Here is a 26728-nt window from a genome sequence, read left to right as displayed (position 1 = left end):
ATCATGCCTGCAGTCTTTCCTTTATAATCTGCATCGCCAGCCTGTAGACCACTGATGTCACTGTTATAGGACGGTAGTTGTTTATGTCAGCTTTGTCCCCTTTCCTTTATAGATCATGCTCGGCCTGCTAAGTTTCCATCCATCGGGAACTTCACCATCGATTATTATTTTGCTCACTGCCTCTCTCAAAGCTTGCTTAGACTTCGGACCTAATGTCTTTATCAGCATAATTGGAATGCCATCTGGGCCTGTCGATGTACTCCTAGGAACCCTTTTCTCTGCACTTTCCCACTCTCATTGTGAAAATGAAGCCATTGCACCACTTGACTCGTCCTTGTCTATTGTGATGCATTAAGTATGTCTTTGTTGAAATTTTTTTGTCACCCTTGTTCTTATATATTCAATAGCTTCGTCCCCTACTAGCCTAGCACCTTGGGCTGTAGTTATAAAACTCTGCTTTAGGCTCGTCTCATTTCTTAGGAAGTTTAGATGGTTCCAAAAGTTCGCAGCTGCCTTTCTATCTTTTTATGTACTTCTGCCAGCCACTGAGCTCCCCTTCTTCCGATCTTTTCATTGATCAGAAGGGATGCATTACTTCTACAGCCTAGAAAGGTTTCCTACTTTTTTTCAACATCATCTGTCAGTTCACCCCGCTGCTTAGCTTGTCTGTGTTCCCTAAAGGCTTCCTGACGTTTTGCTATGGCTCTCTTAACTTCCTATTCCCACCAACTTTTGCGTTTGTGTCTTCTTTTCTGGGGTGACTTGTCACGCGTCTTAGCAACCTCTAGCTCAAAGAGTCTAGTTAGATTCGTGTATGTCCACACTGTCTTATTATCCTCCGTGATTACTTTCTCAATTTGTTTAGTGGCTATTTCTATTTGCCTTTCTGGATAAAAATTTTCCTGTAGTTGCTCATCTTGTCTCCTTCCCACTTTCGCTGCTCTTCCCAAAACTTAGCTTGATACGTTTGTGATCACTACCCAGACTTCTGGAGCCACCTTCATCTATTTCATCTATGTGCATTCCCCTGAGCTTATCATACATCCTATGTGACATCAGTGCATATTCTATTGTCGACTGCAGCCTTCCTACATCCCATGTTATTTGCCCTTCACACTTCTCGGTACTGTTGCAATTGATCATATCAAGCCTTTCACACATAGCCATGATCATTTTGCCTGTTAGGTTGGTGTACCCATCTATATGTTTTATGTGCACATTCATGTCTCCTAGTATAATTATCTCGCACTCTCTTCCTAACTCCTGATTGTACTTTGATATACACTCTACCATTGCCTGGTTTTCCTCTCTGGCCTTTGCTCCAGTCCACAAGTACACGAAACCAAGGAGCGTCATTTGACCTGCCACTTTCTCTTTCAGCCATAAATGTTCCTTGCACTCCTGCTGGACCATTTGCCAGTCTGTACTTTTATGAATGAATGCCCCAATACCTCCCCCCCTTTCTGCTGCCTTCTGTTTTATTACAATATTCCCACGTGTAGTCGGGATTGTTCGGAGGTTGTTCCATGTCCCTGAGATGTGTTTCTACAAAACCGTATACCATCGGCCTCTCTTCCCTTAGCTGTTCTTCTATCTCTTCCCACTTCAGCCTGTTCCTACCACCCTGCATGTTAATATACCCTATGTCTGAATTGGCTCGGCGTTCGTGGCTACGTCTATTTATGCCCCGGACTCTACCTATCTCAGATATTGGTGCCATTTTGGAATCGCTTTTGTCCATACCACCTGTAAAAGAGTCACCCTGGTTGTTTTCATCGTTACTAGCTATCCTGCACCCCGAAGGGCTCGCGAAGGGCTCGCTAGACGACCGCATGAATCGGTACCCCCTGGCGTCTTACTCGAGAGATCAAAGACAACTTCAATATAGAGACATTTATGCGTGTACTACGTGGAACCTGACAGCGTGCAGTGCCTATTTGGGTTACTTCACAAACACCCCTCATCATGCCCTTCTTTTCCTTTCCCTTCACCTTCGTTAGCAGTTGCAGGCAAGAAACCCGCTTTCCCGGCCAACCTTTCCTCCTTGTAGTCGATAGACACGTTATTCCAGGATAGATGGATAGATAGACAGATAGATAGATAGATAGATAGATAGTTAGACAAACAGATAGATAGATAGATAGATAGATAGATAGATAGATAGATAGATAGATAGATAGCTTCCTATATGAGTGTTTCACCACGGTAGTTTAGCGGCTAAGGCCCTCGGCTGCTGATCTGTAGTTTGCGGGATGTAATCGCGGCTGTGGCGGCCGCATTTATCGATAGAGGAGCAAATGCTGTAGGCCCGTGTGCTCGAATTTGGGTGCACCCTAAAGATTCCCAGGTGGTCGAAATTTCCGGAGCCCAGCACTGCGGCGTCTCTCGTACATATAATAATTTTGCGACATTAAACCCCAATAATTAGTATATTATCTTATGATTTCCAATTGTCAGTTTCAAGGTAAAGCTATAGACTTGGTTGATGATACTTAAGTAATGATACTTTAATAATAAAGATTTCTATTAGTAGTAATTTAGAAGCTAGTAAAAAAGATATTGCCTTTCTTCTATTTCAATACTCTACGGTGGGTTTAAGCTAGATTACTTCATCGAACGCTCATGTTAAGTATTTGAGTTCGAATAAGGTGGCGGATTTTGTGTAGCCCTTGATGCACCAGCATTTTCCGACTTGGCGGTGAGAAAATGTAACTATGGCATATGAGAATCGATGAAATCTCTTTATTGAATATCCGGTGAATAAAAGGCCAGGACATGGGGCCGCCAATATCCTGTTTCAGAAGTTCCCTTCAGCACTGTGGAGGCTAAGGCCCCTCTGTTAATAGCGAGAGCACTTATTCCCTCCACAAATATTCATTCGCATCGTTTCATCTTCTCAATGAATATTAACGGCGTCTGCTCAACGAATTGTCGTCAATATGGCTAGTTTATTACCTTAAATATGCATTGAGTGTATTAAACAAGCAACTACACTGGGAACTCGGAGAAGCGTGAATTTGTTCATTTGCAAGAATTTTATGCCGGTAAATACCTTCACTTCGTGACTGTTCTTATCCGACGCTGTTCGTGGCTCTCGTACGTCTGTTTTAGGGGCGAAGCTCCTTATGGCGTAGCTTGTGCATCCCTCGTAGTACGTAACTACCAGTGGCACATACCCGAAATAGGTATAACATTTGACCTCCAAGGTGGTGCCGGTGAGAGATTTCTTCTGTGCTTTGTTTAACATTAAAAAATAGTGCTCAATTTACATGCTAATGGCTGCTAATGGGGAATTAGAGACAAGAGCATTCGGCTTTTAGTCAACGCGCACGCTGCTATCCCCATTAGCAGCCATTGGCATGTACATTGAGCACTATCTGACAAGAAAAGGTTGCTACATTATACTCGCTGGGTGTAACCTTCTTAGTTTTAGAAAGGTTTAGCGAGCGTTGAGCAGCAGGGCCATGAATACAATGAACTAGTATATACAATGAATGAATTGGAGGTGGTTAAAGGGGAGAGCAGATACGAAGCGCAAGCCGTAAGAAATAAAAGCTGAATCCTCCTGTCTCTCATTTCACATTAGCAGCCACTGGCATGTACATTGAGCACTATCTGACAGGAAAACGTTGCTACGTTATACTCGCTGGGCGCAACCTTCTTGATTTTAGAAAGGTTTAGCGAGCATCGGGCCGCAGTGCCATCAATACAGTGAACTAGTATATACCATGAACTCAAGGTGGTTGAAGTTGGGAAGTAGACCTCAAGCGCAAGCCGTAAGAAAGTGTGCGTGTGCCACCTCTCGTTTAGTCCTTGGAATGTCCACTGAATGGCGGTACTTCTATATGGGGAATATATGATAAAAAGATGCGAGATGGTGGGACTTGTAGTGTTAAATAGATGGACGAACGGACATACAGACAGATGCATGGATGGACGCATGAACGGACGCAGGGGCGGATGCATGAACGAACGCAGGGACGGGCACACGAACAGACGCATGGACGGGCACACAGACGGACGCATGAACGAACGAATGCTTAGCCCCACTCTTCATCATTCACTCCGTGGATATGCTGCCATTTTTTTCCGTCGACGCGTACCTTCGCGTTTTCCGCTGCAACACTCATTTGCTCTTTTTTTGTCTGCATTGAAAGAGTGTCCGACGCGCAGAGAATGCTGTGCGAAGTTGCATGTCTTATTTTTGAAGATGCAGCGTTCTTCTTCTGACGAAGCATGCCGAACACACTCTCAACACGTTAGGCTTAGTAGTTGCGGCTAAGCAGGAAGCGCATTTCGCTTATATACACAAAACGTACCTCTTTCTGCACTTACAGAGTGAGATAAGAGAAATCGATGGCGAATTTGAACATTTGTTTGCAGCTGTCAACGCAGCGGGCGTCTAACAAGAGCAAGCCCGGATGAAAGCGGGCGGTCACATCTGCATGGGTGCTGCCATGTTGAATTCTGAACACAGTTATCGCCGGTAACCGACATAAATAATCAGATACGTATGAAGTGAAGTCGAAGTAGAGTAAACATATCGTGTATAAATGTGGCGTAAAACACACCAAAAAACGCCAACTCTAGCCAACCCTGCCAATTTCAAGGTATTTCTCCTTGTCAATGTGTTTCGCTGCGCTTGCGGGTGGCTTTGTTACACCCCTTAGCTTTGGTAGTGCTGAAGCACAATGCTGAAGCAGAGTATAGAAGGCCGCTTGGAGCTGTTGCTCCCAAGCTGCCTTCTGGGCTTGATAGTCGGCACAAAATTGGTCCGTGAGTTTCTAGCTTTGCAGCGCGATCGACCACCGCACCCGCTGATCTTCCGAAGAGACTGCCTTTTGATTATGGTGAACTCAGCATTCCGACAACTTGTGTTGAAGCGTGGCTATATCAGACCTGCATAGCTTGCATGTGTCGCGCACGTATATGACAGAGTAGAAACTCTTTAATGGCACGGGATTGGGGTAGCTTTCTGTCTGTAACCGCCTCCAAGCAACGGACTCTGCTCTGTTGAGTTTACAGTGAGTTAGTATAGAAATTCACCTTTGCACTTGGTAGTATTTGGTTATATCACTGAATGTGGTTAATCAATTATTTTCTATTCATATCTCTTCCTCCACGTTTCCCTGACCCGTAGGAGTCAGTCCTTGCTGAGCTCGGCGAGTAAGATCTCGAGTCTCGAAGTGTGCTACCTCATTAGGGTTGACTGCGGAAATGTCTGGAGCTTTATGCGCTGTTACGGCTGTGCGCCGCCGCCACCTGATTTTCTGGCGCCTCTTGGCGCTGCCGACGCAGTTTTGAAAGCGGGCACGCGGCCGTTACCGCCGTGCCATAAAGGCGGCGCACCACATTTCGTCTTTTTTTTTACCACGACGCCACGGCGACTGCGCTAACACCACATGGTAAAGTCGCACAAGTTCGCGCAATTTCGAATGCTCTGTCCACCCCGGTCCTCCCCGCTTTTACCAAAACGACCGAAACCGGCGAGTGGTTTCACATGACAGTGTCCTCGGTGATTGGCAAGTGCACTGCTGATGCCGATTGAGAAGGCCACAGGTTCGGCGCAAAAAATCATACTTCAAAACCTAGAGTGGAATAAGGCTCGAGTGTCTAAGCAAGTGGAACTTGTTGTTGGGCTAGTTGGTTGATCATTGCAAAAAATCAATCTGAGCGCAAACACAGGACATATTCACGCACACACAAACAAACAAAACACAGTGTTGTGTGCATTTGATGCTTAGTACTGTGTGTGTGTGTTTGAGTGTGTTTGTGCGTGTTTGTGTGTGTGTGCCATGCGTTAGTGCTCAAATTAATTTGTTGAGATGTTTGCGTGGGCTTGAACGGCGCTTCCACCAGCATGACTTGGAATCGAGGAACCCAGCCTTAAAAAAACACATGACAGCCACAAGCCCCAGCGTGTGATTGTCTTATTTGTCTTCTTGTGTATGTGTTTTATGAGCGTTGGTTTCTTAGATTCCAAGCTACGTACCAACAGGCTAGACACCAGACTTTCCAACCGCAATGTAATTGATGGAAAGTTGAAGCTTCGTATCTGCTTCGGGTGGATTTTGGTCTTGGCAATCGCAGCGCTCTTTCACCGAGAATAAAACAAAGTAACATAAACTTAGTCTAAATAAAGACTTGGGCCATTCTTCCAAATATAAAGCTGATTGCAGGAACTCTGCGTGACCTCGATATTGACCCATAACGGGGACACATTCAAGCGAACTGGGGTAAAGAATTGCTAAGAACTGCAAAGAATTCTTCTCACGATTGGCCGCTAGCAGTTAATGAAGGAATTTTTTGAATAATGAAAATAAACATGTGTTTTCAACTCGGAATATGCCTCATCAATTTATGGAAATAAAAATATTGCTTAGAACAGTAAATTATAAGCATATTTTTTATAACAGCGACAGGCACGTGTGCTCATGCGTAGAAAGATCGGCAAAGGTGTGGTTCGTATACAATGAGCCTCTCTCTCCACTGTAAAGACCATTCAGTGCTGAGCTGAAGAGATCATTTTAACGCTGGGAGCTTCGTCGTCGTTTCGCAGTCATGTTCAGTGCGTCTAGGGAAGACGTAATTATACAGACAATAAAGTAAGATCTATGCAGTTACCTTGGTAAATTTCGGAATATGTAATATTGGGAATCAGTGCGTGAACAACACTTAGCCGAAACAATGAAATGTCAACCTTGAATATGCAACGTTGCCTAAACCAGGAAATAGAGCATGCTCCGGCCGCTTTCAAGAAGATACCGTTCCTTACGCCGCTCCCGGTCAAACACATATACGCCTGCCTGTGAAGACGGTAAGCCGGGTTGAGCTGCTGCACGCAGAACCAAATTGAAACTGAGAACACTGGTATAGGCAGTTCGCTAACTAATGCAAATCAATCCCCACTGTTTACTTCCCGTCATTCTAACAATATTCGATTGAACGATCCCACCGCCCGATTTTCTTGTAGGTTATAGTACAAATCTTGGTGAGCTTCAGCAAGCGACAGGAGCAAGAAAAAAAAAAGCCGCCCAAGCACGAGCAAAAGCTAAAACGTGTGGTCCCGGTGTTCAGCAGTGGGTTGAACCGACCCTGCACAGCAGCCTTTCGCCATTATTAGTTACATGTTCGGGCTTCTTAATAAGGTTAGACTCATGTTTCGCTTGATCCACTACAGTGTTTATTTCACGTGCTTCACATTGTGCCTCACTTAGTGACGGTCATGGAAGAGTATAATTAGTGGTAAAATGCTTTCGGATTTAGTTATTTGCATTAGTTGTTCTCGAACTACTGGTGGGGTGAAGGTGTGGACAATTTGATATTTATTTATCGTAGTAAGTGCTATTTTTCACATATCATGGTATCCTTTAAACGACATTGTTCTTCTACTGCTTCTATATGAGTCTTTATAACATCATTCGTCAGAAAATTATATCTACGAGTTTGTACGCTGTATTCTCTTGGCATTTACTCATGTAAATAAATTAGTGCATAATGAAAGAAAACAAAAGAAGCGCCATTGTGTCCGATTCTTTGAGGAGACGAAATCGTCATATACGTGTTGCAAAGCAGCTCTCTGCCCTCGCCGCCCCCCCCCCAAAAAAAAAAACCGATGCCTTCATGAAGTCAATTGAGCAATGTATGCAGATTGTGCATAAAACCTTGGTAATATGGTAGTAGCACTTACAAATATATATATATATATATATATATATATATATATATATATATATATATATGTAGTTATCACGTAAAGACTATATAATAATTTTGTTCTTACTACCGTCTTTTATTTGCTTTGTCACTACCGTAACCATTGCTTTGTGGTCACTGTGGCATAAAGCAACTGCATGTGCTTGCCCCACCGGGGTGGTCTAGTAGCTAAGGCATCATCGTGATGATGGGAGTCTTGCCGCCTTGACCTTCTGGTTCTGACTTATTTGAAATCCCTTACTCTTATTCTTTTTTAGATGCGGAGCATCTAATACTCGAGGCTTGTAGTGCGGCGCCGTCCGCAAGCTTCCTCCTCCTTCTTCCACCATATATGCATCCCTTCTTCTTCTACACACCGCGCGCGCTTCACTCCTCCACCATGTGTGCACCCTTCCTCCTCTACACACCGCGTGCGCTTCTCCTCTTCACGAACATTCGCTAGCAGTATAATGTAGCGCGCATGCGCCGTCACGCTTCGAGAACATCGGCAGCTGACGCGCGCGCATGCGCCGTCGCGCTTCGAGAACATCGGCTGCTGACGCGCGCGCATGCGCCGTTGCGCTTCTCCCCCTTCTCGAACATTCGGCAGCTGACGCGCGCATGCATCGTCACCCACCATCTGTGCCGCGCGCGCTTCTCCCCTTCGAGAACATTCTACAATTCTCCTGATTCTCCAGTGGACGCGCATGCGCCGTCGCGCTTCGAGAACATTCAACAGCTGACAGTGCATGCGCTGTCGCGCTGTATATATACTCAAGGTCGGCGCTCGCTCGCTCAGTTGCCGCTCGTCGGTTAGTTTGTACGGCGCGTCGACGTCCAAGGTCGCGGTGAAATGAATTCCAACGAATCCACAAACACAATGATCGACGTCCCTTCGACAAGCGCCGCCCTTTCGCATACGTGTGTACGTGTTCACTCATTCAACACCCCCTCCTACAACCACGTTAACCAATTTAGCCATCGACCCAAGTAAGTCGCAATTTAACACCCCATTTCACAACCACGTTAACCAATTTAGCCATCGACCCAAGTAAGTCGCTCTTTAACACCCCGTTAACCAATTATATGCTCCGCATCCTCCTCAGTGTTCCCCCGAGGGAAGCTGCGGGCAATCTTTTTCCTCTTTGACATTGTGTCCCTCTTTGATGACTTCAATTATTGTGATAATAGCCAGCAAATGTTGAGAAACTTGGCTCCACTGAAAGCCAGTGACGGCCGCAAAGGAACAGGAAAGGTGCACTGCTGTTTACCAGACGCGATGCTGGCCTGCCATCACAGCATAAGAGGGAATGCTAGGGCGCGCATACGGGTGTGGGGCCGGGCTACCTGATACACGTTCCTGGCACAAAAACAACCGTATCTTGGAGACAATCAAAATGCTCACCTTGAGCTTCGTTTCCACTGGTTCCTGGAGAGGAGATCGTGTGGCTGATGTAGAGTTTTAAAGCGAAGCATTTTTAGCGAACTTCAGCGACTTTGAGCGTATCTATCGTTCTATCTATCTATCTATCTATCTATCTATCTATCTATCTATCTATCTATCTATCTATCTATCTATCTATCTATCTATCTATCTATCTATCTATCTATCTAGCCGCCTACGACTTTTAGCGCTTTTGGCCCTTTCGATAACGGTATCGGTACCAAAATTGGTATGGTGTCACATGACTGTATGGAAAACATATTGACTAGTCATAACATAAAAATCACGATACTCATGTCATGAATGTCATGATTTCTATTTCATGATCCTGCAGCTCTTGCGGTGATTTAGTTCACATGCAATGTTGCAGAACTGATATGGTATGGCATGATTGCATGGAGAACACAAGCGACAGACCCTAACATGAAAATTGTCACATGCGTGTCAAGTAACAACGTGACTACTTGCTGCGCTAATGATGCGCTCGCGGCTGTTTCGCTAACGTCTTATATACCAAAGTTGGTACTGCAGTACGTGAATAGATGACCAAAGTATGTGACGGGTGCAAACATGATAATCATTGGGTGCACGTCATGTAACAACATGACTACCTGCTACGCTCATGATGCGCTCACGGCTGTTTTGCTAGATTTCCATGTACCAAACTCGGTATCACGTTACGCGAATGGACGACATAAGTAAATGACGCGTCCAAACATAATAATCACGACACGAGTGTCATGTAACAACATGACTACATGCCACACTGATGATGCGCTCGCAGGCGCTTCACTAGCTTCACAAATGCCAAATTCGGAAATACATGACACCAATGGTTGACGAAGGCAGGTGACTGGTGGAAGCATGAGTATCGTGAGATGCATGTCATGTGAGAATATGTCTACATGCCACAGTCAAGGCGACAACACATTTTGAGGTGTCGCAGTGCGCCTGCTTGCCAGCGTCATGCCAGCATTGACACGCCAGGTGCCGGTCCTGTCTTATACTCGCAGGCGTCCGCCACGCTGCGTTGCTTTCACGCATGCGTGTTTCAGCGCATCCGGTGTTCCTCCGTCATGAAACAAGCAAGATGCTGCATTGTGTGGGCAATGCATCGGCGGAAAATGCAGCATATCATATTTCGCACCGGTTGCCGTTGGGCCGCGCCGACGGACGCTGGTCACGCTTGGCATGAGACTATAGAGTAGTCACGTTTTGCTAATTTAGCGTCGTTGTGCCCGGCGGGTGCACGCGTCAAAGCTGGTTTGGAGTATATTAGGCCCTTCATGATGTGATCGAGGCCGTTTTGTTAGCTCCACATATACCAAGTTTGTTGTTATGTGACGCCAATGGGTTACGAAATATATGACTGGTTGAAACATAATAATCCTGATGCGTGTCATGTAAGAACATGAAAACATACGACGTTCATAGTGTGCTCGAGGCCGTTTCACTAGCTCAACATATACCAATTTTAGTATCACGTGACGTGAATAGATGGCGAAGGTGAACGACACATCTAAACGTAATAATCATGACACGGAAGTTATGTACAGCATCATTTACCTCCGCCTCATAACGTTGTGCTGATTTTAAAGTGACATATCAACATTTCTCATTACTGCTTCACCTATCACGATTGCCACTGTACGTGGGAGCTGCCAATTTTTTGTCATGTTTTAGAACTATTGATATCTCTATAGAAATATTTGTATACGGGGGGTTGGTAAGCCCCATTTAAAAAATAGGGATTGAGCCTAGTCCTTGATTTGTAGCAATATTTTCTCGTACAATTATTTGTGTCATGGGTGTCATGGTACAATAAAAAAACACACCTCATAGGCAAAGCATGTAGACTTTACAATATTGTACTCGTGCCAGGCGAACTAAATTCTTGCTAGATGGAAATTAAATCCCTATATCTTTGATGTCGAATGCCTTTCTAAAAAGAAAGTCATTATGCATAAGAATATGTGTAGGGCTAGACGTTGTGCTCGGATTTCTTTCCACTAAATTTTTAAAGTAGTTGAAGATGCGTGGGACACAGTTAAGATAACACGCTCAAGCAGTTTAGACACCAAATCTTCTTGCCTTTTAATTTCAGTTGTGACGCTTTTTAGTCGTTTTGACCACCACAGAGAATTCAAGTTACTGTAAAGTTGGTGCTTCAAGAAAACTGAAAGCTGTTGTGCAAACGTCAAAAGTTGGAAGACACAAATACAATAGTGTGCAGCACGAGGGTAACGGGCAGCATTGCCACACACGCTCTTTTCTTTTTTTTAACATTGCCGTTCTATTGCACGTGTAAGTACTACCTTGGACAAACCGCGCCAGACTGCACCGGATCATGGAAGATTACTCAATTCATATTTAAAATATTTGAATGTTTAAACACAAACAGATGAGTTTATTTTCGTTCACCCGCAACCACAACCCATATTGGGCATTTTCCTAGTCCGCGCGGCCCCTCTAGTGGAGATCACCGAAATAAAAACTGGTGGCTCTTTGACTCTGAAACTTTCTACCGCATGGTGGCAGGCAATTTCGGAGGCCTGCATTCGTGCCTGTTTTCGGGGAAACATCTGCATGTTTGTGGCACCAGATTTCACTTGGTCCGTACCTGTTGTTACGTTCTGCCCACCAAAAATCATGGCACGTTCCATCTCAGGGCAAGCGCGAAGCACAAGCTGCGGAGCCGGATAAGGCCTATTTTCGAATGTTCGATGCTGCATACACAATTGCTGACATGGCATGTCATGAATCCACTTATTTACGGATGATGTGCTCTTCGCCAATCTTGCGCACAGTAGGTAATGCTAAGAACTTGACTATTCGTGTCGGTGATCCAAGTTCGGGCAAATAAAGAATTTATTGTTAAACGCGCTTACTGCTGCCTTAATCAAGTTCACAACGCCGTGACAATACTGATATCGCTGCGCAGGTGGCTATTTGTCAGACGTTTAAAATCTGCATATCGCTCGGAACGGTTTTGTTGAGGCTCAATATTAGAAGAGATTTGATCGTTCTGCAAAATAATTTTTGCGATGGTTTGCATTCATTCAATGTTTTTTTTTGTTTCTTCCCTCTTCCAGTGTCAGGAGCACACAGTAGGACAAAAGTGTTGGGACAAATGCGTTTGTCGCGTCTTGAAGGCCCTTGACCCGCCCCTATATTTGTGCTTTGAGGAAAACAAAGAACTTCCATTAAGCTTCGAGTGAACCTGGCACACATTGCCGTTCTTGTATCGATTTAGTGTTCTTAATTCTTGTGTTTTGACTGAATTTTAATTAAACAGCGTTATGTCTTGATACAAGTGGTATTTTTATACACACATACACGGACCAACACACACGCGAAAACAAAAATCACTTGGCTTCAAGAATCTGAAGTACTGTTTTTTGTTAAGACTGAAAAAAAAGAATATATATATATATATATATATATATTTATATATATATAAGGGAAAGAAGTGTATACCTAAGGGCTCGTTTTTCCGTGTTTTAACACAATATTAATGAGATATAACAGACAGTAATGCCAAGGAATGTACAGGGGAAGTTATTAAAACCAATGGAATGTAAATAAGAAGAAAGAAAAGTGGATGAAAAAATTACCAACTGTGAGCAGGAACACAGTTCACAGTTCACAGTGCTCACAGTTGGTAATTTTTTCATCCACTTTTCTTTCTTCTTATTTACATTCCATTGGTTTTAATAACTTCCCCTGTACATTCCTTGGCATTACTGTCTGTTATATCTCATTAATATTGTGTTAAAACACGGAAAAACGAGCCCTTTGGTATACACTTCTTTCCCTTATTTCATTGAACGAGGGTCTCGTACTGGCAGACTTGGTGTGTTTAGGTTGTATAAGAGGGACAATTAATCAGCTGCCCGCTCATAATAAGTTCACGTGCTACGTGGCGCCAAACATGCGCATAAGAGTGTTTCACACTCGTTGTTTGGCTTATAGATGGCGCTGACTGTCACTCCTACTTCTAAATTCACAGATAAACCCAAAAAGTGGATGGAGGGAGGGCCGCTGTGATAGCTCAGTGGTTAGAGCACCGAACGCGTAATTCGAAGGTCGTAGGTTCGTTTCCTGCTCACAGTTGGTAATTTTTTCATCCACTTTTCTTTCTTCTTATTTACATTCCATTGGTTTTAATAACTTCCCCTGTACATTCCTTGGCATTACTGTCTGTTATATCTCATATATATATATATATATATATATATATATATATATATATATATATATATACTTCTAAGAAGATCGGTGAACCACATATACCCAATGGAAGGTTGTTTCAAATAGCCCGCCAGAGCTTATCACATTTCATCTTGGGTGGGCGGGAGCCTATAAAATATCATCATCAAACGCCGGAAGAAGAAGTGAAGTAGCGCGCGCTCGCTCCAGGCAGCAGTCTTCTGTCTTCTTCTTCCGGCGTTTGATGATGATATTTTATAGGCTCCCGCCCGCCCAAGATGAAATGTGATAAGCTCTGGCGGGCTATTTGAAACAACTTTCCATTGGGTATATGTGGTTCACCGATCTTCTTAGAAGCTCTTTTTTGCCTGTGCGAAGGAGACAAGCTCTTGCGATTCCGTCTCGCCCAGGGTAGAGCTTTTCAATCCGGCACATTTTCCAAAATGTTCTTGGAGCCTTGTCCTCAACCAACAAGATGTCACCCGGTGAGAGTGGTTTTGCTTGCCGTGTCTTGGCTTTGACCGTAGCTCCTATTTCCTTGATATATTCTTGATGCCATCTTTTCCACCAAACGCGCACGAGTTTGCATCTGCGTCGCCATGCGTCTTCAATGTCACCGTTGTATAGTCTTGTTTGTCCGTCTTGAAGCTGTCGCCGTCCACCTATGATGTCTGCCGGCGTTAGTGGCATTGGCTCATCAGGTTCGCCGTATACGTAAGTCAATGGTCGATTGTTGAGTGTTCCTTCAACTTCTGCTACAATAGTGCGTAGCTCCTCTACCGAAGCTGTGCTTTTCGATATTATTTTTTGCATCGAAGTCTTCAAGCTTCTTATGAGGCGCTCGTAAAATCCTCCCCACCATGGCGCGCACTCGGCTATTGTTTTCCATTTAATTTGTTGGCCACTGCAGTAATTCTTTAAGACCTCGTTGTTAATTGTTTCGAGCATTCTGTTGATTTCCTTTCCAGCTTTTATAAATGTTTTGGCGTTGTCCGAGTATATTACGGCTGGTATTCCCCTTCGAGCTGTAAATCGTCGAAATGCTTGTAAAAACCTCGACGATGACAAATCGTTGGTAACTTCCAAGTGTACTCCTCTTGTTACCGCTCAGGTGAATATCAGTACATATTGCTTCACAATCTGGTACTTGTCCTTTGCGTAAAGAGGTCCTGTGAAGTCAACTCCCGTAACTTTGAATGGCTCTGCTTCAGTGACTCTGTCTGCCGGAAGTGGAGGTATGTCTTGAGTCGCCGGTCTGGAGTTATGCCTCTTGCATACGACACATTTGTTTAGAACTCTTTTCACTGCTTGTCTACCCTGCAATATCCAGAACTTAGTTCGAAGTTGCGCTAGCGTCACTTGAACTGCTCCTTGTGATACCATTTTATGCACGTGACGTATTAGCAGTTCCGTGAAATGTTCATCATTTGGAATTACTATTACGTGCTTGTTGAATTCTTGGCTGCACTGCAGTCGTCCTTTCTGTCTGATGATTCCATCGTCATCAAGGTAGACTTCGTGTCCATTAATTTCAAATGATCGATCGTTTGAATAGGCCTCACCCTTTGTTTGTCTCAGTAATATTTGGGTCTGTCTTATCCAGTATTTCTCTGCATTTGTTACCTCTTTTCCTGTCAACGGCCCTTTGGGATTTTCCTTTCTTGTGTTGTTTATGAATCTGAACACCCATGCTGTCACTCTTATAAGCCGTCCGTATGATGAATACCTTTCGATTTCCAAGATTGGCGCAATTTCGGATCTTCCCATGCATTGGTGACATTGTGTTTTATGCTGGTCTTCTACGTCTGTATTTGTGCCAATTATGCTTACTGAGTTCTTTTCCAGTGATGCTATCCATTCGGGACCATTCCACCATAACTTTGACGTTATCAATGCCTTTGCGCTTATTCCTCGTGTAAATAGGTCAGCAGGGTTGTCGTCACTTTGAACGAATGACCAGCTTGCTTGAAGTGTTTTTTCTGTAATTTCTGCGATTCTGTTGGCAACAAACTTATCTCTTTTGCTTGTTCCCTTGATCCAGTGCAGCACAATCATCGAGTCCATCCAGCAGTGTATTTCCTGAAAGCTTTCGTTGAAGTGACCTTTGATGTAGTCGCATAATCTTGATGCTACCACCGCTGCCATCAGTTCAAGTCGCGCCAATGTCAGCTCTTTAATTGGAGCTACGCGGCTTTTTGCTGCTACTAGCCTTAATTCTTTGCTTCCATCGTGGTATACTGCTATCAAGTATGCTGCCGCTCCGTATGCTAATGGACTTGCGTCGCAAATACATGCAGCTTGTATGCTTGTACTGGTTGATTCTTGCTTGCGTAGCATCGTGGGATTTCTAGAACTCGAAAGTCCTCCACTTCAGACGTAAGGTTCTTCCATTTGTCGCATTCATCTTTAGGGAGCTGGTCGTCCCACGTTACGTTCATTTTCCACAGTCTCTGCAGTCCTATTTTCGCACGTACTGTGAATGGCGACAACAAACCGAGTGGGTCAAATATCTTCGCTGTGGTTTGTAACACAGCCCTTTTTGTCAAGTGCGTTGTATCTGTTAATAAATTCCACTTTTCAATAGGGAAGCAAATCATGTCCTTTGAGTGTTTCCATATCAATCCCAGAAGCATTGTAAATCCTCTAGATCGAATATCTATGTGAGAATCGTCTCTTTCGTTTTCATCAATTATTTTGTTTATTCGCTCTTCATTGGACGTCCATTTTCTCAAATTCATCGCTGCCTCTCTGAACACTTGCTTTGCCTCTTTGTACAACTTAACTGCTTCATCAAGCGTTGCTGCTCCCAAAATGACATCATCCACGTAGATCGCTTTCTGCAGTGTCCTTGTCGCATCAGGAAACTGGTCTTCCACTTGTTTCAAATGGTGTTTAATTGTAGCTGCCAGTATAAACGTGCTTGGTGTTGTTCCGAACGTTACTCTTGTCATGCGCCATGTTTGCATTTCGTTCATTAACCTTCCTTCAGCGTCATGCTTCCACCAGAGAAATCTCATTGCATCTCTATCCTCTTCATGTATAGAGATTTGTAGAAATGCCTTTTCAACATCTCCAACTAACGCCACCTTTTCTTTTCGGAAATTAATGAGCAGCGATAGCATGTCCTCATTCAAATTGGGTCCTGCCTCTAGGTTCTCGTTTAGAGACATGCCTTTTCTAGAATGTGATGAGGCGTCAAACACTACTCGAACCTTTGTTGTGGCTCGGTCCTCTCTAATGATCGCATGATGTGGCATGTAGTAGCAAAGTGCATTTGGCTGTTCTGATGGCTCTTGGACCTCCTCTGCGACTCCTAATGCCATGTACTCTGATATAGCTTTGTCGTAGCGATACAGCATGCCTTCATTTTTTGCAGCCTTTTAGTCAGTTGCTGTAGTCTTTTTATCGCATTTTCCTTGTTGCTTTCCAAGTTTACGTCCTGTTTACATGGCAAGCTGACTTGATAGCGACCGTTTTGTTGTACAATCTTGCGCTCGAATTCTTCGACCACTTCATTTCCGGTGTTATCCAAACTATTTCTTGTGATCCCCAGTGACTCCAGTCTCCAGAACTTCTGTAGCTCTTGCTGGAGTTCCGTCTCCACAGCTTCGACCTTCAGAACCATGACTGCTTGATTATGTGTTAGTTTTGTCTTGCTTTGCTCTGACGGCCCTTGCAGTACCCATCCCAGTATAGTTTCTACAGCCATCAGTCTGTCCTCGATTCTTTGAGTTCTACCAGTAAAAAATTCCCAATAATAGTCTGAGCCGATCAGTAGTTCTACAGAATTTGTTGCAGTCGTCTTGGTCCTGTGATCAGCCACTTGCATATTTAGCAGTTTCATTTTCTCGCTGAGTTTCTTAGTTGGAGTGGGTATACAACTGTGCGAGATGACGTCGACTTGTAACGCTTCAATCACTGTTGTCGTGCTTGTTTCTCGTGATCCTACAGTCACTTGCACCACGTACATTAGTTTGACCTTTTCGTCTCCTCCAAATGAACCAATCGTCAGCCTTTCCTGTCGCAACACCTCGCACCTATTTCTTTCGCTAATCCCGCTTCAATAAATGAACGTTGACTTCCGCTGTCTAATAACAAACGGCAATGTCGGCCACATGTTTCTCCTTCTACGCACGCTACAGCCGTCTGCAAAAGCACAAACTTATGCTTGATATTTTCGGTTGCTTGTAGCGTAGATGTCATCGCTTCGGCTTGCGCTGTTGAGACCAGCTCTGCCCTTGTTTTCTGCATCACCGTTCTACACACTGACGTGGCATGTCGTCCCTTGCATTGCTTGCATTTTACTTTGGCCTTGCAAATACGTGCAGTGTGGTTTGGTCGCGTGCATCTGAAGCATGCTCTATTTTCGGTAAGCATAGCTTTCTTTTCATTCATTGGAATGCTCCTACGACAGTTTTCGGTTGCGTGGGATTTCTGCTTGCAGAATAAGCATATTCTGTCCGCTGAGCTATAGAAGCTTGAAGTTGTGCGCATCTGTCCGCGGTTCTCTCTTGGTTTTGCAGTTATCCTCTCTTGTTCACGTTGTGTTTCTTCACGAAAAGCCGCTTGCTCTCTTAAGAATAACATAAGCCTGTCCAGCTTTTCCTCACACGCCTTTCCCGTTGCGTTGTTTTGCTCGCCGTTTTCTTAAGCTGAGCTGCTTCTCATAGCCTCTTTTGACTTGAACTGCACTGCTAATTTTGGTGGAATTGCTCTTTTCAATACCGGTAATAACATCGGCGCATAGCTCTCGGTTTCCACTTTTAGTGACTTGAGTGCCAATATGTTAACTTGCACTCTCTGTACTAGCCTATTTAAGTCATTGGTATCTTGAACAGACCTCACTTTCTCCAAACTCAATAGCTCATTCATGTGCATCTCAATCTCGATTGCCGAACGTTTTTTGCAGTATTTTGATTGCGTTATCTTAATTTTCCTCTGCCGTGTACTGAAGTCCTTCAATAGCAGCCGCAGCTTTTCCGGTTAGTGATGCTAACAAGTAATTGAACTTCTGTTTCTTGCTCATGTTCGGTCTCAGGTGAACTGCTGACTCGTACTGAGACCAAAAGCAGTTCCACTCCAAAGTTTTCCCCCAAATTTTATCATTTCAAGCTTTGGTAGCTTAACTAGTTCCGTTGCTTCTTGTCCCGTACTTGAGGGCATCACCTGCCTTGTCCTATCGCTTGAATCCGATTGTTCAGGCTGTCGGAGTCTGGTTTCTATTGCAGATAAGATAGCCATTAATTTCATGTCGTACTCTATGACGCTTTCGAATTCAGCTTCGGCATTGTCTTCTGTTAGAAACTTTTCCATTTGCTCGTTAGCGCTCTTGATACTGTCGCTTATTGCTTTAATCTGCGCCTGCGCTGTAAGCTGCTGCTCCCGGTTGGCTCCATCATTAATTTGCTGCTCGGCTGCGTTAATCAGTCGCGTGATCTGGGAGCGAAGCGCTTTCCTTTTCTTCGTTATCACTTCTTTGCTCATATTGAGGTGGTTAACAATGACTCCTTACTTGTCAATCGTTCGTTCTGATGCTCGTACTGTCCACCGTGGTCTCGTCGCTCGATCCAGGTCAATCCTCTGCTCCTCCGCCGTCTTCTTCTCTGCTGCTCTGTGGCAGGTTGACCTTTCTTGCCGGCGAGGAGGTAGTATCCTGGTTCACGGCACCATTATTAAGACGATCGAGACCAGGGACTGCTTCGAACGAATACGGTTTATTGGAAGAAGTGAAGTAGCGCGCGCTCGCTCCAGGCAGCAGTCTTCTTTCTTCTTCTTCCGGCGTTTGATGATAATATTTTATAGGTTTTTAAGACGATCGAGACCAGGGACTGCTTCGAACGAATACGGTTTATTGGAAGAAGTGAAGTAGCGCGCGCTCGCTCCAGGCAGCAGTCTTCTTTCTTCTTCTTCCGGCGTTTGATGATGATATTTTATAGGCTCCCGCCCGCCCAAGATGAAATGTGATAAGCTCTGGCGGGCTATTTGAAACAACTTTCCATTGGGTATATGTGGTTCACTGATCTTCTTAGAAGCTCTTTTTTTGCCTGTGCGAAGGAGACAAGCTCTTGCGATTCCGTCTCGCCCAGGGTAGAGCTTTTCAATCCGGCACATTTTCCAAAATGTTCTTGGAGCCTTGTCCTCAACCAACACGATGTCACCCGGTGAGAGTGGTTTTGCTTGCCGTGTCTTGGCTTTGACCGTAGCTCCTATTTCCTTGATATATTCTTGATGCCATCTTTTCCACCAAGCGCACACGAGTTTGCATTTGCGTCGCCATGCGTCTTCAATGTCACCGTTGTATAGTCTTGTTTGTCCGTCTTGAAGCTGTCGCCGTCCACCTATGATGTCTGCCGGCGTTAGTGGCATTGGCTCATCAGGTTCTCCGTATACGTAAGTCAATGGTCGATTGTTGAGTGTTCCTTCAACTTCTGCTACAATAGTGCGTAGCTCCTCTACCGAAGCTGTGCTTTTCGATATTATTTTTAGCATCGAAGTCTTCAAGCTTCTTATGAGGCGCTCGTAAAATCCTCCCCACCATGGCGCGCACTCGGCTATTGTTTTCCATTTAATTTGTTGGCCACTGCAGTAATTCTTTAAGACCTCGTTGTTAATTGTTTCGAGCATTCTGTTGATTTCCTTTCCAGCTTTTATAAATGTTTTGGCGTTGTCCGAGTATATTATGGCTGGTATTCCCCTTCGAGCTGTAAATCGTCGAAATGCTTGTAAAAACCTCGACGATGACAAATCGTTGGTAACTTCCAAGTGTACTCCTCTTGTTACCGTTCAGGTGAATATCAGTACATATTGCTTCACAATCTGGTACTTGTCCTTTGCGTAAAGAGGTCCTGTGAAGTCAACTCCCGTAACTTTGAATGGCTCTGCTTCAGTGACTCTGTCTGCCGGAAGTGGAGGTATGTCTAGAGTCGCCGGACTAGAGTTATGCTTCTTGCAGACGACACATTTGTTTAGAACTCTTTTCACTGCTTGTCTACCCTGCAATATCCAGAACTTAGTTCGAAGTTGCGCTAGCGTCACTTGAACTCCTCCGTGTGATACCATTTTATGCACGTGACGTATTAGCAGTTCCGTGAAATGTTCATCCTTTGGAATTACTATTACGTGCTTGTTGAATTCTTGGCTGCACTGCAGTCGTCCTTTCTGTCTGATGATTCCATCGTCATCAAGGTAGACTTCGTGTCCATTAATTTCAAATGATTGATCGTTTGAATAGGCCTCACCCTTTGTTTGTCTCAGTAATATTTGGGTCTGTCTTATTCAGTATTTCTCTGCATTTGTTACCTCTTTTCCTGTCAACGGCCCTTTGTGATTTTCCTTTCTTGTGTTGTTTATGAATCTGAACACCCATGCTGTCACTCTTATAAGCCGTCCGTATGATGAATACCTTTCGATTTCCAAGATTGGCGCAATTTCGGATCTTCCCATGCATTGGTGACCTTGTGTTTTATGCTGGTCTTCGACGTCTGTGTTTGTGCCAATTATGCTTACTAAGTTCTTTTCCAGTGATGCTATCCATTCGGGACCATTCCACCATAACTTTGACGTTATCAATGCCTTTGCGCTTATTCCTCGTGTAAGTAGGTCAGCAGGGTTGTCGTCACTTTGAACGAATGACCAGCTTGCTTGAAGTGTTTTTTCTGTAATTTCTACGATTCTGTTGGCAACAAACTTATCTCTTTTGCTTGTTCCCTTGATCCAGTGCAGCACAATCATCGAGTCCGTCCAGAAGTGTATTTCCTGAAAGCTTTCGTTGAAGTGACCTTTGATCTAGTCGCATAATCTTGATGCTACCACCGCTGCCATCAGTTCAACTTAGGAAATTGACGCTAGTGTGCAGTTGTCTCTAGATGGTTGGCAATGAGTAAGTCTTGGTCATATTCATTAAAACGGATAATCATCTCCTCTTTGACTTTTTGCCATGAATCATCGTTCTCGAATATGTGATTTAGGTAAAATTTAAATGCCTCACCGGTGATGTAGTCACTGAAGTTCGTAACCATCTCCCGTTCCGACCACGATGCAGCGGTAGCGTGGAGCTCGAACAGATCGAACCAGTTCTGTACTGGTCCATCGTCCGCTGCTCCGGTGTACTTGGGGATGGGAAAGTCTGTCGGTGGTACTGCCATGATGCTGGTAACTGCGTGCGCCTGAGATCACCTCTTCTGTGGTCGATATTAAGTTGAGGTGTACTGCCGGTGGCTTCTTGAATGATGTGAGTTTGATGAGCGGTGGACAGGTCTTCATCCTGTCGACTCGTGTGACGCTATGATGAACGGGTGACGTGGCCTGGCTCATACGCCATGTTTATTCTATTCTGCACTTCTTCCTTCTCGGCCTCTACCAAACATCGCTTCATACGTCACTTATATATATACATATTGTAGACAAGCCTCCGAACACTGAATTGGGTTGATTTCTCAAGTGCTCTCTATAGTTGGTCTACCAAAAAAGGACGCCCCTTGCGCTGAGAGTCCGTGCTTGGCCGTTACTGTCACCAATGTGTATGCTCGGTGTGTGCTAAATGCCAAAACAATATATATATATATATATATATATATATATATATATTACATAAACGAGGAGATAAATCCTTCGATGCACTCGCACTTTCATGTGATTTTAGGGATGAAGCTCCTTAGGGTGTGGGTTGGTCCAGCATCCGTCGTAGTAGTCATCCCTGCTTCTCCCGATGGGGAAGCAGAGCGATGGGTGCGCTGAAGACGCTTGCACTCAGAATCTTTGGCTCGCCTTTCGTCGGTGGAACTTTCATAGAATTGTCAATCAGCATGATGCTCATGTCTGCAAGATTTCTGGGTAGCTCTTCACTGATACCCCTCACATATCAGACAACGATGCTGAGACATATGAGACAATGGGCTGGCTTCTCCAATCATGTGATTTCCAGTGGGGTGGCCAGGCAGGTAAGGGACTTGACTTGCTCTCCACGACATCATGACTGCCCTTTCTATACATGGAACAACATGCAGTGGATGAAAGCTTAAATATTTTTATTCTTTAGCAGCTCATAGACGATCCTCTCGTCTTCTCTCTTCCACTTTCCTTCTGACACATATTACAGCGAAAGCTGTTGTGAGATCACAATTCGGGTCGCGCGCAGTTTTCCGCTGCCGCCGGTGTCCGTAACCACATCGCGCTAAATGAGAAAAATATCCTAGCACAAATGACACAGTATACCTCGACCCGCGTCCACTGGATGCCAGCCAAATATTTTACCCTTGAGTGACGCCGGTGCTTGTAACTTGCTGTCAAACTTGCCTAAGGCCGGCTTAACCTAGCACGAATGACACAGTGTGGCTCGAACGCGGGTCCGCTCGGTGCCAGCGCAGTATTTTAACACTGAGCTACATTTGTGTTTTTGACTCTTCAAACTTGCTTTAGGCAGGCTTGATGTCGGGAAAGCAATCACGCTAAGGCAACTTATAAAGCGTTTTGAAACAGTGAAAGACCAACCAGTCATTGCACAATGCGAATAGCATAACGAGTGCGCCGTTTAATCCTCCAACAGATAACAAAAGCTTGTTCTTGTTCCCCTATTAACTGTGACGTACACCCACTTCAGCCATAATTTTTCATCATCGTCAGCCACTGCATGAACAATTAGCACAAAATTTTTTGCAGGTGTTCAGCGGATACTACGCTTCTTAGAAAAATGACAAAAAATAGAACAGTGAATCCGGCTTACTACTCAAATTATTATAATAATATAGGCCTAGTGGGTACGAAGCATCTGTGCTTGCAGTAGTCACCCAATTGAATGTTTCGAAAGGTTTCTGAAAGGCTACTCTTTTAGCTTTCGCTGTGACTGTGGTGCGCCTTCCACGCAAGTCTGATGTTTTTTGGTTGCACGTAGAAAAACCGCCTAAACCACGGAATTTTTGTGGCTTGTCGGATGGCAGGACGTGAAATGCGAGTGCATGCATGCGCGTGATGGCTTTCTGCGTGCCTAGAGGGTCATGCGCTCATCCTACCAAAATGGCAGCTTCGATTTGCATAAGTGAAAGGCGTAAGTGGCACCTTTTGACATCAATTTCACCGAATATTGGATACCTGAGTGCTTATAAAAATGGTGATGACAGTAGAAAAATGCCAGTGCACCCACCAGCTTCTTGAGTTCTTCGCAGAGCCCAGTGGCCCGAGTATGTTGCTCACAGATAGCTCTGCCTCTGCTGGCGCAACACAACATTTCCTGTTGGATGAACTCCTCAACGCTAGTTCGTTGAAGCTTTCGTAGCGTGTATTGTACAGCACACTGAACGCGAGGACAACGAACACAAAACTTGGGCTCACTTCAAAGAATAGTTTAGTTAAGAAAAGCTGAGTGAATCACACAAAGAAGAAACCGCATGCGTCACTGCGCAGAAAACATAACTATACAGTTTTTAGATCATAATTGAAAGCCTGACAACATGGCGAGGTGATAAAAACTGCCTGCCGATGCTTGCAAGGTTCTAGGCCAATGCCACCTAGATTTCAGTCCATCTCACTACAGTCATGACATCGCGCACCTTGGCCGAGCAAGCGCGCATGGGAGGCTCTGAAGCAATTTTCACTATTGTCTTTCATGAAAAGTTTAGGCGATCGCGCCAATTTTACGTGTACAACGGCGTGCTTTAACTTTCTGTGGCTGTAATGACGCTAGATTAAGAAATATATTGCACGTTCAATTCTTTGGTGATTAACTTGTAAGCATTCATTATTCTACCTAAATGTGAGAAAGAATTGTGAGCTATCGAACGTGCGACCAATTTATAAGACCAAAGTGTGACCACTCGTCAAATGGGCGAAATGAGTAATGCCAATCTTGATTATTTTTAATTACACAAGCACAGACACACACACTATACACACAGTTAAGACGATGCAGAGAAAGTGGTCTTATTCGTTTGTTAAACTTGGGCAGTTCTCTCTTCTGAGAGAAGAGAAAGGTTTAGAGCAAAGCAGAGAGATTAAGTGAGAATGTCTGCACTGCTGTGTCTCTTCTTTGATCGGTGTACTTTGTTGTTGTCCTTAAGTATTCCGAATCAAGGTGCAGCTCAGACGTCTAGAAAACATTTATTGAAGTGATTTATCCCGAGGTTTTTGGTGCACAGGCCTTTCTTGCGAAGCCAAAAAACAGAAAAATCTCTGACGTGCTTAAAGGCATCCATATTCGGTTGAAGAGCAGGGTGCACATTCCAAGGAATCAAACTAGATGAAGGTGCCGTTGAGGCCGGTGCTTAAATATAATACTGCAACAAAATGATTGGAGTAGTGGTAAAAGTACTACACAGCACATAACAGATGAACAGCACCACGCACCAACTTTCCTTTCTTTTTCTAAATAAAGCAATCAGAGGTGTTACAATAAGCCCGTTATTCTATCTGCAGATAGCGAAAGTGCCACCGAACTTGAAGAAACGACACTTAATTTTAGAATATATTGCCACGTGCGTTTATTCTTTCACTTTTAAGTATTTGGAGTGCGAGCAGTGGATTGTAAAATGTCTCTCTCGCTATTCTAGTGAAGTCAATTGAGCGGTGCGTGAAGGTGCTTCAACTACGTCCCGTCATTCTTTTGCGTCCAAGGAGACGCGTCCCGCTAAGCGCGCTTATCAAAAGCGCGAAATCTACGCAGTTACTAGCACAGTTTCACGAAGCTGTACGTTAACGCAGGGGTGAGCCCAAGCGGCGTTCCTCAAAAAGTGTCTAAGGCCGAGGCTTCCGTAAAGAAGTCACAAGCACACAGGACATCAATTCACAGAAAGAACTGAATGCCCTGAAGCAGGTGTCCTTAAAACAACTGTAATTCAAACACTATAAACACACAGATAGCTTTTAATCACAGAAAGGACAATGAGCAGCACGCTCTAGTTTTGCTTTTAGGTTGCCATTCGGGAATGCAAACACTGGAACACTGAGCCCAATGTCAATATCGGCGACAGTTGTGTTCACAGCACTGCCTCGTTATAACAGCTTGGATGTGTACTCTACGCGAACGTTTAGTGAACGAACTACATTACATCAACGTACAGCAGTTCTTAGACGCACAAAAGCTTGTTCTACTTCATGCAGTCACGAAACGAAACACGCGCACTACATGACAAGATTCGTCCAGCTTAGCAACTGTGCTATTTAAAACGACGGGTGCTTGCATCGGGTGCTTGAAGGAGATGAGATTCAAAACTGGATGGCATCAGAGGCATTGCCTTGAGTAGTTGCCAGGCCTGAATTATTTTCTAGCTGGCAATAGCTAGGGCCTAAAAAAGATACTTTTTTATCTGTTAGTGCTAGTGACGCCTGGCTCCAACATATGTGAAGCAATTTTTTCATTTCTCTTTTGTAAACTTCTGTGCTCGTCATTCTTCAAGTGAAAGCACCACGATCACAAGGTATATACACTGCAAACCATTTCACAACTTTTAGCGTAGATTTTCTAAAAATTATTCATTTTACACCTACAATTTCTGCGGAAAATTTCCGAACTCGTGTGATTTACGTATTTGCAGTCTTTGTACAATAATTTGTCATTTTAAGGTGTACTAGAGGTGTATGTTGACAAATTACACCCAAGGGTGTTTTTTGTGTTTCCGCCTATCATATATATATATCTTGACATCAATACATATCACATCTCAACGGATGCAATCAAACCATATGGGAAACATTTTGGTGATATGATCGATGTCTCGACATTTCTTTTCATTTCACGTTTCATTCGCCAATTAGTTGTGCTGTGTAATATATTTATTATAACCCACCCTATTTACATTATTCAGAAGATTCCTCACATGTTCAATGACCTAATTCATGTGTTGTCTTTTTGGGATGCCTACTAAAAAATCTTTTGCTGCCGCTCATGTTCATTCATCACTTATTCTAACAAAGACATCGGTAAAAGAGAATATGTTGCGCCTAAGCATAACATCAAACCATTACACAAGGTTTTCAACAGGCCCTCGTGCGCGCTTTCTCATTTGAAATCACACCAAGTTTTCCTTACCAGAACACCTGTTTTGTTTACAATTGGATCCACATATTTTGTCACACTGAAGTACTTCGCATAAATCCACAAGTCGCCGATTTATTGAGTGAGGTATATTTAGACCTATGATCTTAGATCAGCTCAAACTGACTGTATGCAGCGTTCGTATTGCATTCGAAATAGGCACGTTTCCATTCATATCGCTGATCTCACTCTGATGCAGCTACTTTGCACGCATGTCGCGCTGCAGTGCAAGCTTGGCGCGCATCCGGTAAGCACGGGTGAACTCATCCAATGGGAAGCATTACTTTGGGCATTTACTGCTCTTTTTTCCCTTTAATAAAGACGCTTGCGCGTCGTATATATACACGTGAACAATC

Source organism: Rhipicephalus microplus, unplaced genomic scaffold (assembly GCF_043290135.1).
Source record: "Rhipicephalus microplus isolate Deutch F79 unplaced genomic scaffold, USDA_Rmic scaffold_15, whole genome shotgun sequence".
NCBI classification, from domain to species: Eukaryota; Metazoa; Arthropoda; class Arachnida; order Ixodida; family Ixodidae; genus Rhipicephalus; species Rhipicephalus microplus.
The sequence above is the reverse complement of the archived record's forward strand: the minus strand, read 5'-3'. Positions refer to the sequence as shown.